We start from the raw sequence: 23,707 nt of genomic DNA, 5'->3' as shown, positions 1-23,707 counted from the left end.
CCAAGTCAATTCTGGCTCAGGACACAAGAATATGCAAGGACAAGGCAGCCTTTCTGAAACCACGTGTTGGAGTTGGAGGGTGGATTGGTACCTGTTTCCAAAAAGAGGGCCTACCATTTCAGAAGAAAGAAGGGGACGTAGGCAGACAGAACAATGGGTGTCCACACTAAGTTTGCTCCCAGGGGCAAATTCTTGTTTGTAAGAAAAAGGAGAAGACAGTGAGGCTTCATAGCTTAGAGAAATGAGGCAAGCCACGGCATTCTGTCTCTGAAGAACTATTGCAGAACAGGCAGGACAGAACTTTTTTTCAGGTGGGGGACATGGGAAGAGGTAGCGGAACAGACCTTTATAACAACTACAGCTGCCTGAGAATGGAGTGTGTGTGCGTGAGCTGTGAGCTCTGCCTTACTAAAAGTGTTCAACTTTTAGCCCAAAAGGGTGCACAGAGGAGACTCAATTGTTTGGAAGACATTCTAGGGAAATTCCATTTGAGTCCCTTCCAGCTTCAATGACTGATTTTATGATCCATAACTGCTGTCAGGTGAGAGGTGGTGACTGCTAAGACAGCAGAGGTCACACAGTTGGGGTACTTCAGGGATGTACCAACGTAACCCATTCTATTTACCCTCATTGAAGATGCCAGTGAAAATGTCCTGAATTAAAGAGCAACATGGGTATTGATCACATAGAAAAGTGTGCTTAAAAACAAATGCATATATTAGAGCAGGGGTTAATGAAAAAGTCAGTCCTGAGGTGCAATGTAGTTTTCTTGGCTATGAAACTCAACTGTTATCTGGATCGTCCTACGTGCATTTTGCATTCCTAGGTCCTTTCACAATATACCTTGTGTGTCAGGGCTTGCATAAACATAGCTTTAGGATATTTGCTTCTTTCTCCAGCTCATCTCTCTTTGTCTATAAAGGAAGGTGTGAACTGTGCTCACCAAATCCCTATGCAGAGATAGAATGATTGTGGTTTGCTGCCTTTCTCTAAGCTTTGGAACCCCGCTGTCTTCTCCTATTTCTTACAGACATGAACTTGCCCCTGACCTCTCAATGTCATCCTGATCATCTTTCCTTGAAGACAGAAGCTGCCTTTGATTTTCTCAGGAAGTATCTGTAGTCTGCTGAGTTCTGCCCTCCCAGGCTTCTGTGTTGACTGCAATTTTCCTGATAGAATGGCAATGCCTTCTTCCACTACTTCCTTCTAAAAGAGAACAAGCTCCTACACTTTTTTTTTCTGATTTGGCTGATAATAGATATTCAATAACTGCATGTTGAGTTGAATTGGCTTGAACACAGAAAATCCTATTATGCCAAATGCAATATGGTTTATAGATACAAAACAGTTATTCCCAGGTAGGATGACGAGGCACAGTAAAAAACAAACTAAACAAACCAAAAAAATGACACTGGACCAGAAGGAGTGACAGAGTGGAAGCCATTGAACAAAGTGGTATTTTAGATAAATTCCCAAAGACACAAATAGAAGTTTGGGGGCAGCATGGGGGAGGAACACAGGAACACAAGGGAAGTAGGTTAGGGTTGCTAAAGAGGAAAAGGCTTCAGATGCCATTGTGTCATTAATTATTGATCTACTCACAAACAACTGGGTGCTCATTCATGCTGCAAAACACAGATCCAGCAGGTGTGACTTACAGAGATTTGGTCCATGAAGACATTCATCATCAGCTGGTTAGATCTTAATAAGTACACCTTGGGTGCTGAGCTGGTTGTATAAGCCATTTTCTTACCTAAAGGTTACTCTTTCATGCCTCAAGCGAGGGCGTGGAGCACTAATGTAGGAGTCAAGCTGGCCTGGAATAGGATCTTAGCTCCCTTAGTTCCTTCCTCTCTTCCCCACTCTCTCTCTCCTCACTCAATCTTTGACTCCATTTTTTCCTTTCTTCTTTACACAAATACTTATTTATATAACAGCTTTCTATGTGCAGTGAGGTTTCTAGTAGTGAAAAAAAAAAAACCTCAACCCTTGAAATATAGTGGGAAAATAGACTTTAAACAAGTAAATACTGATAAATACTTTTTAAGTATTTATAAGATGTGTCAGGGGTCACCAAGAACAAAAGCACAAAGTATGACTTCTAGGTAGAATGGTCCTAAGTCTTGGCTTTCCTGGGGCAGTTCTGGTTTATATCTGTTGTTCTAGAGTATATCTTTTAACAATGCCCTCTTTCACTCTCAAAAATATTCTTGTTTGGATGATAAATTATACACTCTCTCTAGTTAAAAATGATGTGAGGTTGACCAGGCACGGTGGCTCATGCCTGTAATCCCAGCACTTTTGGAGGCAGAGGCAGGTGGATCAGCTGAAGTCAGGAGTTTGAGACCAGCCTGGCCAACATGGTGAAACCCTGTCTCTACTAAAAATACAAAAAAATTAGCCAGGTGTGATGGCGCATGCCTGTAATCCCAGCTACTCGGGAGGCTGAGGCAGGAGAATTGCCTGAACCCGGTTGCAGTGACCCAAAATTGCACCACTTCACTCCAGCCTGGGTGAGAGAGTGAGATTCCATCTCAAAAAAAAAAGGAAAAAGATGTGAAAATACCTAGCACAGTACTGGTGTGTAGCAGACTCTCAACAGCCATTACCTGGATCTGATTCAAATTCACATTTGGCTTCAGACATCTTTGTGGCCAGTTGCAAACACTGCAGTGCTTGGAGGCATCTACCCTAATAGCTTAAAGTGCATTTCTGCTCCTGACCTTCACTGTCACGTACATAATCATAATCACTCAACCCTGAACTATCTGAACTGCCAGGACAACTTCTGGACTTGTTTCTAAATGCACAGCCTTACTTCTCCTGTCCAGGTGGCCTTCTGCCCACAGAGTCCACCAGCAGAGAATCAGCAAGACCCTCCAACAACGACTGTCATTCCTTCAGGCCCTGTGTTGGGTGCCGAGGAGTTCACAGCCTGGTGGAGACAGACATTTACAGTCAGTTATTCTAGGTGCATTTATAGAGTGAAGCACAGGGGTTGTGGGAGCCCAACTCAGGAGTCAACACCTGAGCTGATAAACATGAGGAATGCTCAGGTCAAGGAGAACTTTCCGGGCAGAGGAAACAGCATGTGCACCTACCTTGAAAGGGTAGCTAACTCAGGAGACTGGAAGTCATTCAGTGTGGCTGATACCAGGGGCAGACAAAAGAGGCAGTTACAATACAGGGAGCAATCTGGACTTTATTTTCACAGGAATAGGGAGCCACTGAGGATTTTAAGCATGGAATTGACAAATCAGGTTTGCGTTTCAGAAAGATCCCTTTGGTTCCTGTTAGAAAAATAGATTTGGAAGGTGCCAAAGTAGAGGCTGTGAGACCATTAGAGCTTGCTGCTGTGGAGTTGAAAGGGAAGAGGAGGAGTCTAGAGGTAATAAGGAGCCAGACCTAAGGGACTTGGTGACTGTGGCTGAGGGAGAGGAAGGAGTCTTGCATAATTCCTAGTTTTAACAGGCAGCAGAGCAGTGTGATACTTTTCCTGAGATGGGAACGCAGGAGCAGTGTGGGGCCAAGGGATGCATCCATCTTTAGAGGAGTTTGCAGTAGAGCTGAAGTGATATTTCTGGCCTTCCCTGGAAGGCTTCTAGAATGAGCCCTTCTGTGTGCTTCTAACCTGGCAACAGGAGCCTGCTGTCCTTGTACTAGTGATGACATTGACTTCAAAGGCTGCTTTCCTAGCCCTGTGCTCACTACATTCTTACCCTTCTTGGGGACATTGGGTATTAAATGATAATCTTGAAAACAAAGTGTTTAACCAAGAGAACTAACCTGGATCTGAGATATAAAGTGTTTCATGTTCCACTCCCATGATAGCTCCCTGTGGACACTGTGGCTTGGCCCCTGTTTACCAGTTGTGATTGATTGACTTGATTGACTCCCCCACCCCCCGCCGCCCCACCAGGGAAAGGGTCTGGTTAATCCATCTCAGGGTCCCTGGTGCCCAGCAGGGACCTGGCTGTTAGCAGGTGCTCAGGATAAATGTTGAGCAAATGTTGAGCAAACCTAGGGCTTCTGTGACTTGGTTTTAGAAGACTTTCCTGATAAAAGGAATAATTGAACCACAGACCCCTCCCCAATCTTCTTTCTCCCTCAGAGTATCTCCTGATCCCACTGCCACCCTCACTGTGCCTTCCTTTAATGGAGGCTCTGATCTGGTGGCAGAGGTTTCCCTGTGACCTGCTGAGATTGTCCAAAACTCCCAGGGATAGAACCTGAGATGCATCACCCACTCCCATTCCCAGGACAGAGGCTTCTGATCATCTTCACTTACTTGCTTCAGCCCTGGACTCAGCATCTACCCCATTTTACCCCCCATTGAAATTAGCTGTCTCTGGCCATCAGGGGCTCACTCAGATCCCAGACCCCTTGTCTTCCCAGTCCCTAACCTCCCCTCACCATCTAACCATGTCTTGTTTGGGAGCAGCACTTAGACATGTTGATTTTTTTTTTTTTTTGAAACTGAGTCTTGCTCTGTAGTCCAGGCTGGAGTGCAGTGGCTATCTCAGCTCATTGCAACCTCCACCTCCCAGGTTCAAGCAATTCTCCTGATTCAGCCTCCTGAGTAGCTGGGATTACAGGTACATGCCACCATGTATGTTTTAGTAGAGATAGGATTTTCACCATGTTGGCTGGGCTGGTCTCGAACTCCTGACCTCAAGTGATCTGCCTGCCTCGGCCTTCCAAAGTGCTGGGATTATAGGCATGAGCCACTGTGCCCAGCCACATTTTGAGATCTTTAGTGATGGCAAATGGTGGTAAAGACGAGGGAGCCAGTTCTAACTTTGCTGTAATCCAGTTCTCCCCTTTCAATTCTGCTTTTTGATATGAGATCTAATTAGCATGAGAAATGACATTACCTTTCAGCTGAGAGCTTACCTGCTATCCACGGGAGTTTGGCTTTCTCCCAGTATACATACCATAGAGTACCACAGTGACTTCACATCACACAGTCAGCCTCACAACCACAGTCACTCACCCACAAGGCCACAGACAGGGCTCTCCTCTCACACCTATATCCAGTTATGATCTTAGAAAGCTAAGCCCATTTGTGAATGGGCTTCCTACGACCACCCATCTGCAACTCCACCAGCATCTAACTATGTACTTGTCAGTGTTCGGTGAAGCTAAATAACAAAGTATCATTTGCTTTAAAATCCTCAGTTAATTGACAGCAGCACACATTTCTAAATGTTCCCATGTGTAAGGCTCTTGGACTACCTCTGGGGTTACAGAGATTAATAGGGCAGAGTGCCAGGCCAGGAGAAGCTTACAATCTGATGAGAAGGCCAGACCCTTGTAAAATTTTAATTCCAGGGAGTCAGGAAGGTGTACTATAATTAAGCAAACACAGTGCTTTGGAAACATGGGGCTGAGAGAAATTACTTCATGCGGGGTTGGGGGTGAGGGATCCAAGGAAGCTCTCTGGAGAAATCTGCATTTGGACTGGCCCTTTGGAAATTGGTAATACTTCATCAGGTGGCTGAGTTTTGGAGAGAAGGGAGGTTATAGTTGGATAGGGGAGAGGGCATTCCAGGAAAAGCTGAGCAGTGGAACAAAGGTAGAAGTCCTTGGCTTCTGAACTTGTTGTGCAGAGCTGTGCCGGCAGGCAAGGTGCAGCCTGAGGAAGCTCAGGGGTGGGTCTGAACACTGCACCAAGCCATTTGGCTTCTTCCTATGGCTCAGTGGTCTCTTCTTACTAAAATCAAGGTCTTGGGCCCACTTTCAAATTGTTTCTTAATTGAATTAAATATGACTAAAAGAAAAATCAAAGCAATGGAACAAAGTGCCATGTGTTAGGAATATTCCAGCACATATGCGCTCTGTCTTGAGCATCGCAGTAGTCAGTGGAGAGTCCTCAAAGACGCTGGAGCAAGGGGAAGAGAGACCAATAAACAGCATTGCCATCCCCTCAGTTCTTCGGTCTAGAAACCTGGGAGTATTCTAAAATGTCAATCCACTTGAGCTTGTCTTCCCTGCTTTAAATTCTTTCAGTGGATCTGCATTACTTCTGGAATAAAGGCTAGTGTTCTCTGGCATGCTGTTCAAGAACATGCCCCATTCATTTCATTCAGTACCTTTCCACACTCCCAGCACCTAGCACAGAACACGGCACTGTAGAGAATATTCTGTTGAATGATGAATGCACAGACGAATAAACAATGCATGCTTCAGAAAATTTCTAAGGCTGCAGTGTGGAGAGTGGATCAAAGGAGGCGAGACTGCGTGGGAAGAAGGGAGACCAGGTAGGTGCTTATTGCAATAGTCTAGGTGAAGAATGGTGAGATCTCAACTCAAGTGAAAAGGTGGTTGCTAAGAAGAACCCCCTTGGGGTCTATCTGGGGAGGTGAATGGGTCTCTACCAGCCCTTTCCTTTACCTCCTGAGTCCCTCAGAACCTAAGGTTGCTATTTTGAGAGGTTTCTACGCTCCGAGGTGATTTTCCCGGTTTACTAGAGGAGAGAGGCCCTCCTCAGCTGCTGCCTCTGTTGCTATAACAACTTGGCTGCGGCTCTTTTAGACAGATCCGTTTCCTTAAATCATTTAACGAAAATTAGCTGCCATAACAACGCGGAGCAATTTTTAAAATAGAGCAACATGGGGCTGGCTTTTCTTTCCTTTTTTTTCTTGCCTCCTGCAGTCCTCAAGATAAGCTGCTCTCTTTCTGTCAAATAAATAAATAAATTATAACACATTTACTTGACAAACAGAGCAGTTGGTGACATGGTCAAATAATACACACAGAACCAGCACTCATTCACACCAACCCACAAAATACACACACACACGCACGCAACACAGACATATGCAGAAAACACATACATCCGCAAATATCAAACAGAAAATACGTGTACATAAAAACATAAACATGGTAAATAAAAACAGGCACATAAACAAGTATGCTGTTCTAGAGAATTATACCAAGGAGATGTACAAAGACATACAGCGCAGTTTCACCATTCAATTAAACCAGGGTCTGTCTTAGGGGAAGCAGCAGTCTCACTGGGTCGCCAGGCTAGAAGGCCCTGAGATGGCAGCTCCTCACTAGAAACCAAGGGACTTTAGAATAAATGTTGCTTTAGAATAAAGCAACATTTCCTTCCTCTCTCCCTCTTTTTCTTCCTCTTTCTTCCTCTCCATCACTCCTTTTTTTTTCTTTCCTTTTCTCCAAAAAAAAAAGAAAAAAAAGGTCAAATTAGTTATGAAAACTAGCTTCCAGATAATACAATGTGGAGAGAAAATATATATACAGGAGTGTTTTAATTTTACTCATTACCATATAGGAATTATCAATCATAAACTGAAAGTCTGCTGAGAGTCTGTTCCTGCATGTATTCCTAGTTTCCTGAGGCCATTGTTACAGGTCACCAAAGAAAAGAAACCAAGGGACCCGAGGGTCCATACCTGACAGGCTTTTGAGTCCACGGGCCTGAAGGAGAGCCTTTTTGTGGAAGGAGTAAACCCACTTTGTGGAGGGTGAGGGTAAAGGGTACTTCTCATACACCCCACGTACACACTCAGAAATAAAGGAGGACAGGAGGCCACAGCCATGGCATTCTAGGTAATTCTTTACCCCCCATGGCAGGATGTTTATCACTGCCTAGGAAAAGACAGAACCACCTCTGTTAAAAATCACATCCCTAGGGCACTTGCAGACCATGTCACTGAGGCCTTAGCAACTCTGGGAACTGGACTGTGGGTCCCCAAACCTTTGTTCCATCCCCATGTCATTTGACTTGATTATCCCAGAGGTTCCCTGCAGGGAGCAGCGGAAACCACGTGGCAATAAATGGGGCTGGGAATACAAATGAGGGTGGCTAAACCACTCATTTGCTTGGTCCTCACAGATAAGTCTCTTACCCTCTCTGGGACTTAACTTTCCCCCTTGTCTATACATTGTAAAGGTTGAAAACTGGTCTCCAAAGAGCCCCTTTGGCTACATCTTGCTGTGCCATTGTAGAGATATCTGTTGGGTATAGCGCTTGATCCACTGACGGGCACCACTTCCACAAGGCACAAAAGTCCTGGCTGCTGGCAGGGAAGGGCAGCCTGATTGGAAGCTTAACGAAGGTGCTTCCAATCTTCTTTTAGTAGATGGGCACACTGAGGCTTTGGAAACTAATGTTTCCAAAATGTTGCAGATACCTCATAAATGTTAGTTTCAAAAGCCTCAGTATGCCCATCTGCTGAAAGAGAAGAACAATCTCTGACCTGCCTAACTCACCAGTGGTAGAGCAAGATCCAGTGTATGAATGTAAAGTGTTTTATCAAGGCGTGGAAGGATTCTTGCCCTGGAGTTGGGTGGAGATGAATGCCCTGCTGAAATGTTCAGACAGCAGCCAGACGCTGGAGGTGCCATGAGGGATTGATTAAAGCACCCACACCAGCACCATGGATTGCACACTTAGGTCTGCTCAACTGTTTCTCCACTCCTACCTACATGGCCCAGGAAATCAGTAAATAGCCAGTGGGGGAAAGATTCAATATGGAAATAAAGACTCGAAGTAAATGTAATATTGTACAAGGGGCTCTGAGAACAAAGGATACCTTGGATTCATGAAATGTTTACAGTTTTTCCTATAACAGTTTGAGATGGTTTATGAAACTTTCAGGAATTCTAAGAGAAATCATTATTTTCCTGAAGGACAACTTCTCCTACCTGTGATAAAAGACACGGTTTTTCTAACTCTTCAGATTTTGACTTTGACTCTAGCAGAAAGCAGGGTAGAGATGGATTTCATGCTTTAGAGAAATATTCCTGTCAAGCAGGCTGCCTCCTTCAATTTCTTTAACTCCTTTCGTCCCAAAAGACTCCAGATACCTCTCAACAGACTAGATACATATTACTTCAAATGCAGAGTTTCTAGAAGGTTCTCTTTGAGTCCAGCCCATTAAACTCTCTATGCTTCAGGTCTCCTATCAGTAAATTGGGAATGGCAATGCCCATCTTCTGGGATTTCTGTTAGGATTAGACACGATGCATATACGTAACCTTTAGTAGCAGCTTATGAGAATAGACTTTATGTACCTGGCTATTGCAGCATTTACCCCACCGTCCCTCAGCTCCCATCTCCACTATACCCTGTGTCTCCATTAAGGGCTTGGCCTTAGCCTTAGTCATTTTTATATCCTCAACACCCAGCAGAGGGGACAGGTCCTCAATGAATGTGTGTCAGGGAAGAGGGAGAAAAGGCAGTCAGGAAAGAAGAAATTTACTCATTAATACCTGGAAATGCATCCCTGTAATTCCAGCATTTTGTGAGGCTGAGGTGAGAGGATCCCTTGAGGCCAGGAGTTTGAGACCAGCCTGGGCAACAAAGTGAGACCCTATCTCTACAACAACAGAGAGAGAGAAAAGAAAAGAAGAAAGGAAGAAAAAGAAAAGAAAGAAGGAGAGGGAGGGAGGAAGGAAGGAAGGAAGGAGAGAAAAAGAAAAAGTTAATTAGCTGGGCGTGGTGGAGGAGCCCTTTAAGTCTTAGCTCCTTAGGAGGCAGCAGCAGGAGGATTCCTTGAGCTCAGGAGTTCTTGGCTGTAGTGAGCTAGGATCGCACCATTGCACTGGTCACACACTGTCACACACTCACACACACACACCTAGAATTAACCATCTCAACAGGCTTATGAAAATACAAATTCGCTGAGTAAAGTGGAGAAAAAAATGTTCCAAGCCGAGAGACACTCTCAAAATCCTCCTTACTCTTCAGAACCCACCTCCAAGCCCATTGTCTCCAAGGGTTCTCTGTATACTTTTTCCACACTGAATCCTTATTTCTTTGTTCTTCTGCAAACCCCTTCAGTGCAAATGATCTACCTTCATCTCCCTGCTGCCCTGCTCAGGGCCAGATGCTCTTTGGTAGCTCAGTGAGAGCCTCTTGAGCAGCTGACTGATCAAAATGCAGTCTCTCTGGAGGGTAGTTGTTTGGATTCCTACAGGCATCCCACAGAGCTGGGAAAACCCCTGGTGAAGGTGCACATCATGCTGTGTTTTAGTGATGGTTTTCCTGTCTGCCTCCTTTATTCTTTGAGCTTCTAAGATGTAAAAACTGTGCTTTTTCATTTTGTTTCTCCATCTCCTGGCAGAGTCCAACACTTAGTAGGCACTCAATAAGTGTTTAGGGAAATCTTGGTAGCTCCCTCCTCTGACTCATCATTTCCCAGTAAGACAGTACTGAAACATCCCAGAGAAATGCATTGCACTCTCAACTTTCAAACCTCTGTAGTTTTCTCTCACTGTATTGCATTTCTGTTAACTAATCCTTCCTTCATATTTTGCCCCTGCTGATCCTCTGTCACAATGAGCTCCCACATATGGAATCTCTTCTCAAGCTCACGAATTTGGAAATTCTGGAGCATTAGAATCCACCCACATAGAAACTCTACCACAAACCCACAGATTCTAAAGTTTTCTTCTTTGCTCCCTCTCTACTGCTGATATCTATTCAATCTACACTGGTTTCAAAATTAGACCAAACTTGCTCCTCCATTTTCTGTGTCCCATGGTTACTCAATTACCCAGGCCACAAATGAGCTAAAAAAGAGCCTCTGTGGGTAGCCCAAGACTCCTGCAATAACCTCTTGTCATTACATAACCACTCTAGTTTACCCCAGGTCATGTCTTCCAGGAACTTTTCCAGTTAACCCACCCCATCCATTTCTGACTCCTTTCATATACTCCTCCCTTTCCATGCTCCAGTCTGAGCAGGTTGCAATCTGCATATAGCCTGGGACTCCATTAGGAACTCAGCTGAGCAGGTTGCAGAGTACAGGTTACGTTTTTGGTGTTTTGTGTTCAACCTGCGTGTTCCACTCTCCAAGAGTTATTTTTGGTTGTTGCCATTGAGAGGCTGTCAAGCCTAAGATGAATTCACTCTGGTACATCAAATAGCATATTGCACTTCAGAAATCGGCCTTAGCCATGGGAAATCAAGAAAGCCAGATGCCTAATTAGTCCATTATTTACCGTAGTGGTGGAAAGAGCTGGATTCTGATAAGAAAAGGACCAGACTCATCACTCCTTCCAGCAAGAACTGAACTGTGCCTGGCACAGGGCCTTAAGCAAGAACTAACCTCTATCAGGGAATGGCTCCTATTTTCTTTAAGTCCTAATGCCAATCTCCCAACCCCTGTACTGGTCCCAAGTGTCTGGCTGTGGGAAGTCTTATCAGCCTGGGCATAGCCCAGCCTTGGGGCCAGTGAGCCTTGATGCTCTACGACTCAGCAAGTCTTTCCAGCCTTGCTTTCACTTCAAGGCTACCAAAGTGTATGGATAGTCTTCCCTATACAGTAATCTTCAAAAGAAAAGCCATTCATTTACCCATTAAAGATTTCCTGAGTGCAGGCATTGTACGCTAGAACACAATGGCAAATAACAGTCCCTTCCCTCAAGGAGCTGATGATCTAGACTAGATCAGCGGTTTTCAAATTGTTCCTAGAAAAGTTGCAAAGGATCCGAGGAACAGTCTCACATGGGGCTGGAGACTGTCCATTTTAACCAAAGCAGGATAAGTTTGTGGTTAAGAGCTCAGGCTCAGGCCCAGTTTAAATCTCAATTTGATCCTCAGTAACTTTGCTAGCTTGGGCAGGTTCCTTAAACTTTCTGAGCTGCAGTGTCTTTGTTTGTAAGAGGTTGTTGTGAAGATTAAGCGAAGTGATGCACGTGACTTACTTAAGGCCCTGTGCCAGGCACAGGATTCTCAAAAAGTTAACTGTTATTAGTATAAAAAGTGTATTTGAGGCCAGGCACAGGGTCTCATACCTGTAATCCTAGCACTTTGGGAGGCTGAGGTGGGGGGAATCACCTGAGGTCAGGAGTTTGAAACCAGCCTGGCCAACATGGTGAAACCCAATCTCTACTAAAAATACAAAAATTAGCGAGGCATGGTGGTGGGTACCTGTAGTCCAAGCTCTTCAAGAGGCTGAGGCATGAAAATTTCTTGAACCCAGGAGGTGAAGGTTTCAGTAGCTGAGATGGTGCCTATACTCTAGCCTGAATGACAGAGCAAGACTCCGTCTCAAAAAAAAAAAAAAACAGAAAACAAAAAATGTGTATTTGAATAAAAGATTCCTTGGGCATAGAAAGTTTGCGAACTTCTTGTCTGGAGCTCCAGACCAAGTCAACCAATGACTGCAGTACAGGGTTGCACATGTTAGTGATAGCCAAGGGCTCCAGGTACCACGTGGGTAAACCAGGGTCATCTGAACTGAACTTCGGGATCAGTCAAGGCTTTCTGGAAGAGACCTCTGAGATGAACTTTGAAGGAAGAGTAGGATTTTTTTTTTTCCTTTGGTAGAGATGGGGTTTCACCATGTTGGTCAGGCTAGCCTTGAACTCCTGACCTCAGGTGATTCACTTACCTGGGCCTCCCAAAGGCTGGGATTATGGGTGTGAGCCAGGAAGAATAGGATTTTTTTAGACAAAGACTGGGGGAAGCATTACAGGCAGAGGGAGCAGCATGTGTGAAGGCACAGATATTAGGCAGGTGAATATAGTTAGGGAATTACAAGGAGTTTAGTTTGCTGGACTGTACCGGGGAGCATGTGGAGACGGGGCAGGAGGCAAGGCTGTGTGGCAGGCAGAGATGAGTCATAGAGAGCCCTGTGGGCTACCCCAGGAAGCTTGGACTTGATCCTGGGAGCCATGGATGACAACTCTTCAGGGAGCAGAAAGATACAGAATTCAAAAGAGAGAGAAAAAATGTTACTATGAGTTTCTGGGGTTTAAAATATATTGTTGTGTTTAAAGCTTTGAGCCAGCAATTGCAGTACTAGAATCCCAGACTTTAAAAAAATCTAAAGTGTGAATAAGGATTTATGCAAAAAAAAAAAAAAAAAAAGCCACAGGATAATTATTTATAAATAGTGAATAGTAAAAAAAAACCAGAAAAATCTAAATGCCTAACCATGGTAAACTGATTAAATCAATCATTATACATTTATATAATGGATGTTTATGAAGAGTTTATGTTATTGTTAAAATGCTTATCCTATAATTTTCAGTGAAAAAAAGCAGAAGACAAAGTTGCATATGTATTATATGTTAATACATATATAACAACTAGGTTTAAAACATACACAGAAAGAATGGATGTAAACTAGATGTTAGCAGTGGTATTTCTGGGTACTAGGGTGCTTTTTTCCCTCTGCTTTTGTATATTTTCCACAAATATATGTTAACTTATAACTAGAAAAAAAATTATGGAAGAAGGAAGGGACCTAGCCACCCACATATGAGGAGGAGCTTTATTTTCTAAAACAGAACGAAACTCATCAGAGTCCATTGCCTGGTTCTAGGTCAGTCCATAGGGTGAGAGCCTCATGAATCCAGCCCAACCCATATGATAGAAGAAAACTGGGATCAGTACCCATCTATCCACCCATCTGTCTAACTGGCCATCCTTCTATTTCACTTTGCATCCGTCTTATTTCTACCTTCTCTATTCAGAACTCCTTTCCCCAGAGGGCTTCTCATATTCGGGCTCCTAATGTCCTAGGAAATTTGGTAACTCTTCACCCTCTTTGTAAGTATAATAGGGAATTTTCCTATTCCTTCACTAGAGCACACCTCACATTTCCTACTTTGGTCTCCCTCAGTCAGCTAAGTCTTTGGCCCCCCCAGCACTACCCTGCCAGCCAGAGGACTGGAGACAGACTCTTGAATTGGACAGAGATTAAGAGCAAGGACTCTGAAGTAAAAAATTGTCTCTAGCCTCCAGCTCTGGCTCCACCTGCCACCTCACCTTTCCTCTGTGACCTAATCTGCAAAATGGCGTAATACCATCTCTTCAGAAAAGTGCTGTGAGAATTAAAATAGACACCACACACGCACACACACACACGCACATGCACACACACAACCACTAAGCACTTACATAGTGTGGTCTTCCGTAAGGCTGGTAAATTGTAAGCACTCAGGAAATGTTAGCATTTGTTATCAGCTCAAACCTAGTAATATACAATAGCTACTGTTTCAACGTTAATTTTACAAAGTAATCTTCTAATAATATTACATTATCACCATCTTTAAACTTTAGCATTTCAAAAACAGCTATAGCTCTGGTTATTGAAAGCGATGCAAGTAGGTTTTAAAAGACGGACTGCGCCAGGCATGGTGGCTTTTGCCTAGAATCCCAGCACTTTGGGAGATCCAAGCAGGAGGATTGCTTGAAGCCAGGAATTCAAGACCAGCCTGCAGAACACAGAGAGAACCCTCATCTCTACAAAAATTTTTTAAAATTAGCAGAACATGATGGTGTGCACCTGTACTCCCAGATAGTAGGGAGGCTTAGGCAAGATTGCTTGAGCTCAGTGGGAATTGTTTGAGGCTGTGATGAACTATGATTATGCGACTGCACTCTAGTCTGGGAAACAGAGTGAGACCCTGTCTCTTAAAAAAAATAATGTTAGATAAGGACAGATTGGAAGAAAGTTTAAGCCATTAGCTTAAATAATCTGGCCACGCCCCATCCCCATCTTTGACAAGTCTCTCTTCAGCTGTGCTAATATCTTTAATTGGGTTACAGTCAGCTCAGTTCCAGAAGCCTTTCTTTCATAGGGTGTCCTGCGTTTGTTGGTTTCAGTTCATTCCGAGTAGATTTTACAGCTTAACCTTCCGAGGCCATGCCAATTTCCTTCATTCTGAGGGTTCAGGTATGTGTGCATGTGTGTGTTGGGGGCAGTTTACCATAATCCCTTAGGGCTGACGACAGCCAAGATGCTTCTAGAATGAATTATTAGTAAATGCGATGCTCTAGATCCCCCAGGGGCAATTCCAGAAAGCAGAAGCAGCTTGGGGCGAGGCTTCTCTCGCAGAGTCTGGAGACGAAATTTGTCCGCCGATTGGCAACTAAGGCCATTCTACACAGCAGCTCTCACAGGCTGCTCCTGGAGGGCACTTCAAGGCCAAAGCTTTGCTTTAAACTTCTGGCACGACCTATGCCGACTCAGCAGTCAGGAAAGTTGACTCACTCAGCCTCCCAGTTACAAGAGGAAAACTTCTTTCCTCTTAGAGTTTAGCTCCAGGCTATGACCTTGAAAAATCCTCCAACTGCTAAGGCGGTTTTTTATTAGACATCTTTACAGACTGGGCCTCCTGGCATGGGTGGGGTTAATGAAAGCAGGTCTTCAAGAGCCTGCAGGGAGAAAGGGGGCAGGTGCTGATATTTGATAAGCATACAATAAGTGCCAGGCACTGTTTCATCTATGGATTACCTTTAACAGCCTTTTGCAATGAGCACTATTATCTCCATTTCTCAGGTGAGAAAACTAAGGCTCAGTGTCAATGCCCCTCCCCTAATTATAATCTCTGCTGCTGCACACATTTATCACACCACACCACAGTGATCTGTTTATGTGCTTGTTTTCTCTCCTCAAATATGGACTTCTTGAGGGATGAAACTCTAGTTTCACCTCTGCACTCTCTTGCACAGAGCATAGTGCCTAATACATCAGTAAAATGCCAGGTGAATAGCAGAACAAATGAAAAGCAGTTGAAACCTGAAAGGTCACTGTTAAGACACAAGTTCTGAATGAAGAGATCCCCCAAACAGGCTTTGTGTGAGCAACATGGCTGTTTACTCATCCGGGTGCGGGTGGGCTGAGTCTGAAAAGAGAGTCAGTGGAGGGCGGTGGGATAGGAGTTGGTTTTACAGGTTTGGGGTAGGCAGTGGAAAGTTACAGAAGTTAACAGTTTAGGGTGGTTTATGCAAGCTGGGAGAGGGCCATAGGGTCTGAAGTCACAAGGTTGACCAAAGTCAGTTACAAAGTCCAATTGCCTTATCAATTGAGGTGGGAATAAGGAATAATAGAGAATGTCTCAAAGTTAATTAGGCACTGCAGGGGTTGAGCATTTCTTCTCCGTTTGTGGTTTTCCAGTTACTTCGGACTTTCTAATTCTGGGAGACCATCCAGAGGTGTACATGTGGGTCACGGGGGTCGCCATGGCTTGACTTAAGGTATGGCCTGTGGTGCAACCAGTTAGCATAAAAGACCTTACAATCATGCAACTGGTAGTTGCAGGACTTGAAATGGAAGCCAGATCTGCCTGATCCCAAGGCTCAGGACCCCAGTGCAGTGCAGGGTGGGTGTGCTCTCCAGGGGCCCAGCAGCAGCCCAAGGACCCTTGTTTCTCAGAGTCTCAGGAGTCTCTTATTTTAGCTTTAAAACACATGAAAATGGTCAACCTGGAAAGGAGAAATTTTACTGATTTCCTGCTTTGTTTTTTGTTTTCTTGAATATGATGACACCTTTTAAGCACAAAAACTCAGAATTACCCCCATTATTTTTGGTTAAAATGAAATTATAAATAGATTTATTCTATTATGTTAGGCATCCCACTCCTCCCCCCACCACTGTAGAAACACTGGTTTGAAAAGTCCAGAGTGAACTCCAAAGATTGAGCATGCTAGGTAAATTAGGATCTGGGATCTAAAGTGGGGCTAGCTAATACTAACACTGGCAAGAGGTTTTGCCCTTAGGATGTCTCTTTTTCATCCACAGGTTGTTGCCATAGCCTGAGGATATACACATCCCCAACTTGGCTACTTTTGACCTTGAATTAATAATGTAATTCTGACCATCTAGGGTTTCAGAGGTCTCTGTCCTATGTGGAGCCAGAAAATTTCAGAGCTAGATGAACTAAAGAGGTGCTCCAAACTAACCCTTCATATAGGTAGAACACTTCAGCCCAGGGCAGGGCAATGGCTTGCTCAAGGTCACACCCTGGGACTGCAGTACTGTAGAGCTGAGACTCAAACTCAGGCCCTCAGGATTTCCACTGAATTTGGAGCACATGCACTCCAGGCCCTGGGGGTGAATCACTAGCACATGGGTCCTGTCATAATGATCTTCACTAATTTGTCACAATGACATACAGTTTTCAGAGCACATTCACATACAAGCATTCACTTGACCCTTATTACAACATTGTGAGACAGGGGCTATTGTTTTGTTTTAAGAGACAGGGTCCCACTATGTTTCCCAAGCTGGTCTTAAACTCCTGAGCTCAAGCGATCCTCCAGTCTCAGCCTCCCAAAGTGCTGGGATCACAGGTGTGAGCTACCACAGCTGGCCTATTGTTTTGTTTTACAGATGGGCAAACTAAGGCCTAAAGTTATTAAGTAACTTTTCCAGGAGACAGAGTTAGGATTCAATCTCAGTTCTTCTGACTCTAGGTGGCCCATGGCTCAGCACACCCAACAGTAAGTCAGAGGAAGAAAGGTGCAGGAATGGCAAGGTAGAGTCTCATCTCTCTTGCTTTTCCCTCTTTTACCTTTTTAATAAAGCACCTGGACTCAGGTCCCTTCTCAGACCACCATACCTTTCCCACATGTCTCTGAGGGAATGAAAGGTGGAGCAGAGCAAGGTGTAAGAGAAACAGAGGGTACTCAAGGTTCCAAGCCATGGTCAGGCCTGGCCCAAGGGCTGCCCCAAGGAAGAAGTGGCCACAGTAAGTCAAATTCTGAGGAACAAGGGCCAGCCAGCAGGTTAGATGGATAGGATAGAAAAGTGGTAGAGAGAATCCCCATGGGCATGTGGTAGGAGGGACACAGTTAAAACAAGAGACAGCACGTGAGAAGAAGCACGTAGGAGAAGAGCAGGAAGGAGGCGGGCCTGGATAATCTAGAGTCCCTTTGGGGAAAGAATGGATTTAAAAAAGAAAAATGGTCAGATTCTAAAGAACCTCAATCCCAGACTGAGAGATTTGAGTTTCATCGTTTTGGCCAAAGGCAATGGTTAGAGGTTTATGGGCAGGGAAAGGGCAGACTGACAAGCATTAGCTCTGATTATGCAATCAGCACCAGTGTTTAGACCTCAAAACGGTGACCCCTTTAATCTGACAGTCAGCTTTGGTATAATTTGTTAAAAATGACAAAATGTCTCATTTTGCTGCAGTTCATTTTGACCTTTCTTAATATTAGAAAGTTAATTTCAGAAGGGAAATAAATGTATTAGTGTTGTCACAGTCATAAAAAGATGAATTCTGTTCTGTCAAGCTATTTCGTTGAATGAATCCATCATGCTGTAAAATGGTTGCTTTCTAACACTCAGCATCTTCTCAGCTCCCCCTCCCTCCTTTCCTTTCTCCTTCCTTCCTTTCTTTCTTCTCTCTTCCCATTCCTCACTCCTTCCATCTGCCAATACCTCTATTACAATGTGCTCTGGGGATAGAGAGATAAAAGAAATGGTCCCTGCTCTAAGGCAACACTCACTCTAATGGGAAAGGCAGAAAAGAAACCAACCCTTGGAGGTGTCTAAGTGCCCGAAAAGGAAGGAACCAAGGACCCAGGGAGCATGTAGAAGGAGTTGTTTGTCCTGCAGAGGCAAAGGCCTCCTTTACATTTGGAAGCCGTGCCCTATAGCAGGACTTGAGGACACTGAGTAGGATTCTGAAGCTTTGGGTTGTACTCCCATCTCTGATAGTAATTACTAGAAACTGAGCACCCAGACCATGGTAAGGGTTCCATACACATTATCTCACTTAATGCTCACACCTTTATCAAGGTAGTCTTATTTTTCCCATTTTTCGAAAGAGGAATATGAGGCTCGGGGGGTGAAGTAATTTGGCCCACTTGGGTTGTAAACGTTATACACGGAGTTGACTCCAAAGTCAGGGTGGCCTGCAGTGCACTGTGCTTCATCTCCAGCTAGTTACAGAGAACTGTTCTTTACTATTATGAACTATTCTATACCAATCATGCTACTAGTTGTATGACCTTAGAAAATCCAGTTCTTTTCTCACTCCGATCTCAGTTTCTCATTTGTTCAGTGAAGAGGGTATATGAGCTCTGAATTTGTCTGGTTGTAGAGGTCTCCCAGGATCTGAGGGCATGGTGTAACCTGGTGCTTCACAACTTTAATCCACAGGAAGCACTTGGGCATCTTACTAAACTTCGAGTTCTGATCAGTAGGTCTGGAGTGAGGTCCTGAGAATCTGCATTTCTGACAAGCTGCCGGGGCCCACTGATATTACTAGTTCAAGGACCCTGCTGCAGTATGAAAAAATCCATATGCTGAAACTGAATCCCCAATGCAATTGTACTGAGAGGTGGGGCCTTTAGGAGGTGATCAGATCATGAGGGCCCCTCCCTCATGGGTGGGGTAAGTGCCTTAGGAAAGGGATTAAGAGAACTAACTAGAACATTTTGCCCTTTCACCCTTTTATTACTTCCACCATGTGAGAAGACATCTTTCAAGGCCCCGACATGGAAGCAAATACCAGGTCCTCACCAGACACTGAACCTGCTGGTTCCTTGATCTGGGACTTCCCACCTCAAGAACTGTGAGAAACAAATTTATATTATTTACGAATCACCCAGCCTCAGGTGTTTTGTCATAGCAGCACAAACAAACTAAGACCCCATTTTGAGTCACAAGGGTGTAACCTACGGTAGAAGCAAACTTTTGGGTCCAGGGTAGACCTACCGAGGATGTAAGATTTAAGATTTTTAGAATAAATGCAAGCAGGAAAAGCAATCTTACTCAGATCTAGTCAACAAATAGAGTTCTGGGTTCATTTTCTTACCTGGGAATTTTACTATCTTAAGGTTTAAAACCAGTGATTTTCTTAAGAGATTAAAAGGAAGAAAATTGAACTTTTAAGGTCTTGAAGAACTTTTTCTACTGAGATGACATCTATTTTAATTCAAGTGTCAATCTGATGTTTCCCCTGTAGCTCAGATTTCTATCTCAGCTGGGTGCAGCAATAGCTGTCTTACGGGGAGGTGGCTATCTCCTTTCCCTCCCCACATCTTGGTAAGATGCAGCTTTCTTCCCGAGATGCACCAGCACAGTCACAGCTTTTTAAAGCATAATTGCCTAAAGCCTTGCAGGGCTTCCCAGTCCCTACAGGAGTAAGACTCCCCAGTTTTGTATTCAGAGGGTCAGACTCATTTCTCTATACCCCTTTGCTCCAAACGTTTACTGTTATCCTAATATGCCTGTTCCTCTTTTCCCAAAAGGACCTCTGGCCCACCCACATCCATGTTGCCACTCCTGTTGCATTCATGCCCATCTATATACTTGTACCCCTACACACTCCCCTCCAATCAGACTGTTACCATTACCCTCTTATTCTCCAGCCCTCAGAATTCTATATGGCCTCCAGATGTTCATGCATTGCTTCCAGAAAGCCTTCTGTCGTCGTCACAGCTGTAAATGAGCACATACTATAGGCTTACGCATTTTGTATAGCATTTATTCTCTAAGAGTAACTATATCATCCCCATTTTATATATGGACAAAAAGAGACATTGGGGATCTGACCTAGATCTGTTGAACTCTGAAGTTTTGATTTCTTCTCTCCTCCTTTACCCTCCCTCCGCACTTTATTTGCATGTCTCTTGCATTGTAATCAAATATTTCTTTGTTTTAGAGTTATTTTTCTCTTTTGCTGAAAGGAGAATGTAGTTTTGTTGGGTTAAGAAGGTGAGGTAGGCCAGGCGCAGTGGCTCAAGCCTGTAATCCCAGCACTTTGGGAGGCCGAGGTGGGTGGATCACGAGGTCAAGAGATCGAGACTATCCTGGTCAACATGGTGAAACCCCGTCTCTACTAAAAATACAAAAAATTAGCTGGGCATGGTGGTGCGTGCCTGTAGTCCCAGCTACTCGGGAGGCTGAGGCAGGAGAATTGCCTGAATCCAGGAGGCGGAGGTTGAGGTGAGCCGAGATCGCACCATTGCACTCCAGCCTGGGTAACAAGAGCAAAACTCCATCTCAAAAAAAAGAAAAAAAAAAAAAGAAGGTGAGGTAAATAGAACAACCTAAAAGATTGCCGCATGTTAAAAGTGAGGGAGAAGGCTGCAAGGGTAAGGCAAATTGGGGGATAAGAGGCATATTTGCCCACATGTTTTCAATGGAAAAACACCACCACAGCCCTTTCCAGGTGCAGGCACCTTCTCTAGATTATCCTCATTTGATTCTCAAGATCACCTTCTTTGGGCTACATTTTGATGGATTCCTATGATTAGCCTCAATACTACTGGGTCCTATTCAAGCTAGTTGGGATTAATGAATTAGACGCAATCAAATCATAGAATGCTGGAGCCAGAAGGAAAGTGAGAGATTCTTGTTTAGCCTCTTCATTTTACAAATGAGAAAGCTGATGCTAGAAGGAAAATGACTTCCCCAAGGTCATCGGTGATTTGCTGGCAGAGGTTCATTTGGCACTTACTACCTGTTTTTTCCTTAGCATCTTCCATTTCTGAACAAGGTACTTCTGGGTGAATGTGTATTTTAGTTGATGCCAACAGTTCTTCCTGCAGCAGATGTAAAAGAAAGAAACCTCAATTCTTTGACTCACCCTTGTCTCTCTGTCAACAAAGTGGGTTTCTACCAGTTTTCTTTTCATCAGAGGGTAACCTTGGAAATCTAAACCTTTGACACCTGCTTTTTCTTCTTGTGCCTTAGCTTTCCAATTCTTTCTCTAATTATTTCTTATGTATTTATTAGTTAAAATTAAAATGCCCACTAACACAGCCATTTATCTCATGGCCTGAACTCATAATTATTGCTCTACTGGAGGTGACCTTGAGAATGGGAACAAAGAAGAATACATTTCTGCAAGAAACTGTGCTGTATTGCTGTAGTGAGCACAACCCCACTGTCTTGGTAGGTTATCACAGCAAACGTTTATTTCACGTCCATGCTATGTGAGGGCTATCAGTGAGCCAGCCACAGCTCTGCTGGCTCTGCTCAGCTCCACATATCCCCCATCTAGGGCCTAGGCTGAAGGTGTCACCCCTATCTGGGACCTGCTCTTTTATGGTAGAGAACAGGAACACAATCTCATTTGAAGCTTTCACACAGAGATGGCAAATATTATGACTGCCCACATTCCGTTGGCCAAAGCATGTCCTGAAGCAAAGGCCAAGGTCAGCAAGATTGGGGTATATATACTCCTCTTAGATTCTTACGCAAACCAAATGACAATAGGTGATTTCTTATTACAGGGAGGGAAGAATAGTTAGGAACAATAATCTGATTGACTAAAATTACTTTATTGCTGAATCAGAATATGAGTTTAGGGAAATCACTTGTCCTCTTTGGACACCAGTTTCTGATTGTTTAAAATGAGGAAGTTTTCCTTCTTTAGAGAGGCAAATTAATATTCTAAAAAATTAGATATATCTAAGTTCAAACTCCAGTTGCACCACAGTCTAGCTATGTGATCTTAGGTAAGTTATTTAACCTCTCTCATTTACTCATTTTTCTTCAAAAATTCAAACTATAGTTTTAAAGAGCATACATACAATGACTTCAGCCTCTTAAAGTGTCTCATCTTTTGTTTTTAACCCTAGAAATATCTTTTAGGGAAAAAATTGTCTCTTGTGAGGAAATTTTTAAAAAAATATATAGCTCATTAAAGTTCTTTTAAAATTAAGAAAAACTGAATTCAACACCTTATTTAATAGAAATATTTATAGTATATTGTTTTTAAAAAGTACTTTTATTTAGCCATCAATTCTGCCAACCAGCTATACTAAAATCTGTCTGTATGTGCAAGAAGTTGTTAATGGTCATTGTCTCTGGGCTGTAGGATTTCAGGTGATTTGTTTAACTTTCATCTTTGTACTAAGACAATGTCCAGGCCTTGGCTCTGAGCCTCTGTAGAGAAAAGCACCCCTGCCTTTCTCGACCTTCATCTGTGTAACTGCAATGGATTCTGAACCATCCATATAGGCAGCACTTCTTAAGGACGCCTTCTCTGCCCCAGCCATCCCGGGTTTCCTTCCCCTGAACTCTCCAACCCCTTGTGCTGGTCTCCATCACTGAACTCACTAATCAGTCACTCTGAATGGGAGTTGTTGGATTTCTGCCTGCATCCTCGCCAAGGGTGTAAACTCCACTGACATAAGTACTGGGCTTATTAACTTCTTTGATACCAGCATCCAGCATAGGGTCTGGCACATGGTAGTTACTTTGTAAATATTTGTTGAATGATTTAATAAAAGTGGTTCTATTCTGTCTGACCAGGCAGTTGATTGCCACAAAGTATCGAGCACCCCTTGGCAGCAGGCCCCTGGCCCCAGTGACTGCTCCTCAGTACTGCCTCTACAGGTCCGAATTATCTGCAGCTCCCACTTCCTCCCTCTCTGCTTCCTAGGGCCAGAAGAGCTCCTTCTGTCTGAGCCCAGCTGTTTATGTTCCTTTTCTCATTTTGGAATGTTGCAGGATTTGAACTTTGAAAATAAATGGATTGATTTTTATCTCAAGTTTTGTTTGTTTGTTTCAGACTAGGGAATTTAAAAAATCTTATTTCCTTTAAACCCATAGGGATAGTCTCACACAGACCCAAGACAGCACACAAAATGCTTATATTATAGTGTTGCCTAGTGGTTAAAGGCTTATGCTTTGCAGTCATGCAGATTTATTTCAAATCCTTTCTCTCTCTTACTCAGCTGTGTGATCTTGGGCAAGAGAGGTAGCCTCTCTGAAATCTGATCCTTAAAATGAGGATATGGGCCAAAACTCTGGATTATGTGAAAATTAAATGAGTTGCCCAACATTCTCCTTCCATGGTAAGAATTACTGAGTTCTAACAGCCTGCCGGGTACTGTTTTAAAAAGTCCTTTATTTGTATTAACTCAGTTAGTTCTCACCACAACAAAGTAGGTATTATTGTTATCCCCGCTTTAAGGATGAAGAAAAAAATAAAAGTAATTGCCCCTGCAGTCCTACAGGCAGCACTTGGACCCAAG

At 43.7% G+C, this 23,707-nt stretch overlaps 1 protein-coding gene across 26 annotated transcripts in view; it reads left to right on the top strand.

The window, feature by feature from the left end:
• LOC100393071 (BEN domain-containing protein 5) overlaps window positions 1-23,707 on the top strand; it is a 1,596,666-nt gene that overhangs the window by 1,462,442 nt on the left and 110,517 nt on the right. The window lies entirely within an intron of this gene.

The sequence above is a fragment of the Callithrix jacchus genome, chromosome 7 (genome assembly GCF_049354715.1).
Source record: "Callithrix jacchus isolate 240 chromosome 7, calJac240_pri, whole genome shotgun sequence".
Lineage (NCBI taxonomy): Eukaryota > Metazoa > Chordata > Mammalia > Primates > Cebidae > Callithrix > Callithrix jacchus.
The sequence above is the reverse complement of the archived record's forward strand: the minus strand, read 5'-3'. Positions and strand labels throughout refer to the sequence as shown.